The following is a 4,698-nucleotide window of genomic DNA, read 5'->3' on the forward strand; positions in this document are numbered from 1 at the left end:
TTATTTTTATTTTCTCATTTACTTAAGGTCATTAATACTTTGTAGCGATATTAATTTAATTTTACTATGATTTTAACCTATTGTTATCGAGCTTTATTTTAATATAATCTTGGAAAATACCAAAAATAGTTTCACTTTTAAATTTTAATTTTGTTTTAATAGTTTAATCTAATCAATTAGGAGTGACTATATCTTTTTATAAGTATTTTATACTACATTAGAAGAATATTTGGTTTAATGATTTTTCATATTTTCTTAGCCCAATTCTGAGCCCAACAAATCTTTACCATCAGCCCAATATCATTTAACCCAGTAGCCCATCTCCTCTTTGACCCAACCCGTTTGATCCACTAACCCACCCCATTTCTGATTTAAATCCTAACCCTTCATCTCATCTAATCAAATGGCCCATTTTTTTATCTTAAATTAGTATATAAAACCAATTATAACCTAAAAGGAACTAACCCTACAAATACAAAAAACCAGCCGAACACACCACACCTAGCACACCTCTGTCGTCCCAATTCCACATTCATAGACTCGCACATCATTCATTCTCTCATCTACATTCTCACCTTCACTTATACACACCCTTTCTCACTCACAGACAAGAGCACTCAAAACAGTATAAAGAGTTCTGAAATTCAAAAACCCAAAACTCCTACTCCAGCAGTAAACAGAAACGACGATCGAAAAATTTAGAAAAGCAAATAATTTTCCATTGTTTGCTCAATGCTGCTACACTCACTATCTGCTCCATCAGATCCGAATTTTCATATCTGTTACATAATTATGAATTTTAGTTTTAAAATGATTTGAGTATGTGCGGTTGTTGAGGTTTCCGGTCAGCGAAGGTATATCGTTCCGAGTTCCAGTCTAGCGGTTCAAGTATTGTGTCAATTACAGTTCGTTCTGCAATGTGCTCGGTTTTGGAATTTGGTACGTAGGAAGCTATCTTGTTTCAGAGAATACAACATCATTGTCCTTGAGGTCCATTCTTTCCGTTTTTAGATTTATTTCACATTTGTTATTTGTGTTTGGTTTGCAATTCATGCTTTAATTGTTATATTATGAATGATTTTCAATTTGTTTATTTCATATCTATTTGAGTTAGAATATTTAGTTGAGTGTCAAATAGTAGAAAAGTGTTAAAATTTATAACTGTACTGGGTTGTGGGATTAACTGGTAAAAAAGGCTCCGAGCTTCAATCATGAACTTTGAATATAAATTGGGTTTAAAGACAATTCTGGGTTAAGTAACATTTTTAATTCCATTGACATTTGATTTAGAAGTTTGATTTATTTGACTATTTTGATTTATGATGATATTTTGGGATCGCTAGGAGCACGCTTAGGCCAACCACATTTTGGATAGACAAATATTTAGGACATTTGTTGTTTTAGTTGTTGATATTCAGGGGAAATTCCTCGTAGAGTTTGTAAATATTTTTATCTTGGGACTTTTCCATAGTACTTGTATTTGGAGGCTGTGACGAGCATCGTGAAGGAAGCCGTGTAGGATAGATTAGAATTTTTAGTATATTTTCCTTTAGTACTTTCTTTTCTTTTATTAGGTGGGGACGACCTTGAACTTTTTTGTGCTTATGCTTCTTTTGTGTGTGTTTTACGTCAATTAGAGTACCTTAAGACCCAACTTGATCATGTACTCAACCGTACTAGCTACGGGACTCGGGGAGTGCGTAACACCTTCTCCCCGAGTCAAATGAACCCCTTTATCTAGAATCTATGGTGCAAACTAGTTTCGGAGTCTAAATGTGCTTTATAAGGAAAAATCAATTCTTAAAAATGGTGACCTTGCACACTGATAACTGAGATTTCTACATGTTTTATACCCATTCTTACCTAAGCTTTGTGCATTAACTGCCATAAATTAGTCCCAAAATGCTTACAAGTTGCGTTTGATTGCAGGTTTGAGCGACAAGATGACAAATACCAAAGATCGACTCAAAAAGGAGTGAAATCTGCCAAGTATCAAAGGATAACTGAAGTGGGGAAGAAAAAGACCTGTGCGGTCCGCACTGATGTGTCACGCGGCCACACATGAGAGTTCAGAGGCTAGGCTATTTCAAGGTCAACCTGCACGGTCCGCACTGTTTTGCCATGCGGTCGCGCAGGATAGTTCAGAGACCATGCAATTTCTAAGTCTAGACGCGCGGTTCGCGCTCCTTTCCACGCGGTCCGTGCCCAAGAGTGTCAGAGACTCAGTCATTCAAGACAAAAGCCCACGTGGCCGCACACCTAATCAGTGCAGTCCGCGTGGAAACACCCTACGCGGCCGCGCGTCACATTTGTGCGATCCGCGTCCCCAGTGTCAGAAGCAAGATATGAAGACCCAAACCCCTACGCGGCCGCGCGTCATTTGTGCACGGTCCGTGCCAGACCCTCAGGGGTACTTTTGTCCGATTTTTCCTGTGTAGTATAAATAGAACATTTTACTTTTTAGGTGCAGTTTTCAGTTTTGTTTTTTATCAGATAGCAGTTGAACTCGAGACTTCATGGTTTTAGCCTATTTTGGGCAATTTCTTCTAGTATTAACGTGGATTTGAGTAGATTAACATTGTAGTTAATTATTATGTCAATTTCATCTACTATTTCTTCAATTTCTGTTTCTATTATAGCTAGCTAAACCCATTAGCTAGGGTTGTGACTCAACCTTAGTGTGGGTAATTAATGGATGTGATTGTTTAGTACATAAATGATGTTGGGATTTGTTATTTGGATTAATCTTATGTTTTCATTAAGATTTGGTGGTTGCAAACACTAAGTCTAGCTTAGTGAGTCTTGACTCTTCTTGAGAAAGAGAGTCTATGACCCCAAGATTAATTCTAACAAGGAATTGGATGGACCCATGAGAATGGTAGTCCCAATTAACGGGTTAAACCTCGAGAGAGTAATTACCCAACTTGAACCATAAGTTGCTTGGGAAAATTGTCCTACCCAATTGATTTCAAGAGAGTCAATTGGGCAAAATCACTCTCTCTACCGAGAGGTGTGAGAGTGGGTGCAAAAGTGCAACGGTTATAGCATAAGTCCTATATTCATCATTCTTGCATTAGGAATCTCTACCCGTTAGTTGACCACCTAGGTACATTCCACGACCCTAGTGTCTTTCTCTATATTGCATACAACTTAGGATCAATATCTTAGCCTAACTTAGCTTTAAACTTGTAGTTGATAAATTGTAGTTGATAATCAAAAGAAAACCGAAAATGTTAGGAGATCAATTAGGAGCTAAAATATAGTCCTAGACCATACAAACACTCAACTCCAAATTGAAGCTCCCTGTGGAAAATTGACCCCAATACCGCTATTGGGTAAAAGTATTAGCGCCCACTCTTCCTTAGGTTGAGTCCACTGCGATCACTTTTTGGCGCTGTTGCCCGGAAGCTTTAGGGTGTTGACTATTTGTGTAGCTAGTATTGTGTTTTGCTTCTCTTTCCTTCTTATTTACTAACTTTGTTTGTGTCGATCAATTAGGTACAATGGCTCTTAGTGCAAATGACCCTCTCAGCAATGTGATAGCGGGGGAGGAGGTAGAGGATCTAGAACAAGATGAGGTCTTACCTCAACTTCCACGGAGAGGCCGACATGTCAATATAAATGCAAATAAGAACAAAAACATTCCAGACCCTCCTCCGGCACCGCCGAGAGTGGCTCCCAGAGTTCTACCAAATCAAGGATACGCCATTGCTATTGTTCCTCCCCGAATCCGGGCGGGGAACTTTCAAATCACAAATGTTATGCTGACCTTGCTCGAGCAAAGAGGTTATTTCACGGGTGCCTCCTATCAAAATGCCTACAAGCACTTGAAGGGGTTCGTGGATACATGTTGGGGTAGCAAGCAGACAAACGTGTACGAGGATGCGTTGAGATTGAGGCTTTTCCCGTTTTCTCTTCGGGGTAAAGCATTGGATTGGTTAGAAAGGCTCCCCAGTCATTCTATTACAACATGGGATGAATTGGCGGACAAATTTATTGCCAAGTTCTTCTCTCCAAGTCATATGGCAGCTCTTGGGGATGAAATTCTAGCTTTCAAGCAAGAGCCAACGGAACCTTTGCATGAGATATGGGAAAGATATAGAACAATGGTGAAAGAGTGCCCTAATAACAACATGACCGAGGCTATGATTCAACAAACCTTTTATCGGGGCATCAACACCACAAATCAATGCATCGTGAACCAATTGGCCGGAGGGAACTTTATGAAACTTTCTTACCAAGAGGCATGTGATGTACTTGATGAAATGGCCGACACCTATTCGGCATGGCAAAGCCGAGCAAACGTGCCCCAAGGTGAACCCACGGTCATCCATTTGCACAAGGAATTGCACGATCATAGCCAAGCTATAGCCGAGATTACAACAACTATGAATCAATTGGCAAAGGTGCAATTGCAACAAGTCCAAAACCCGTGCCAAGTCAACGCAATGGAAGGTGTTTCTATGTTGAAAAGGAGGCAAAGAGGACAACAACCTCAAGGTAATTGTGAACAATATGAAAACAACAATGATGGTGGTGGTTATTCAAATGAGTACTATGAGCATCAAAGCGAAGAGGTCCAATATGTCAACAACTATCAAGGGAATAGAGGTAACTCCTCAAACCAACAATGGCGTCCTCAAGGTAATTGGGGAAATCAACAACAAGGCGGAGGTAATTGGAATAACAACAACCAAA

At 39.4% G+C, this 4,698-nt stretch overlaps 1 long non-coding RNA gene across 1 annotated transcript; it reads left to right on the forward strand.

The window, feature by feature from the left end:
• The first annotated feature begins 471 nt into the window (after window positions 1-471).
• Window positions 472-2,621, forward strand: LOC142170529 (uncharacterized). Its single transcript, XR_012699757.1, has 2 exons — window positions 472-990; window positions 1,930-2,621. It is a non-coding gene; the product is annotated as an uncharacterized LOC142170529 (long non-coding RNA).
• The last annotated feature ends 2,077 nt before the right edge of the window (window positions 2,622-4,698 follow it).

This window comes from Nicotiana tabacum, chromosome 16 (assembly GCF_000715075.1).
Source record: "Nicotiana tabacum cultivar K326 chromosome 16, ASM71507v2, whole genome shotgun sequence".
NCBI classification, from domain to species: domain Eukaryota; kingdom Viridiplantae; phylum Streptophyta; class Magnoliopsida; order Solanales; family Solanaceae; genus Nicotiana; species Nicotiana tabacum.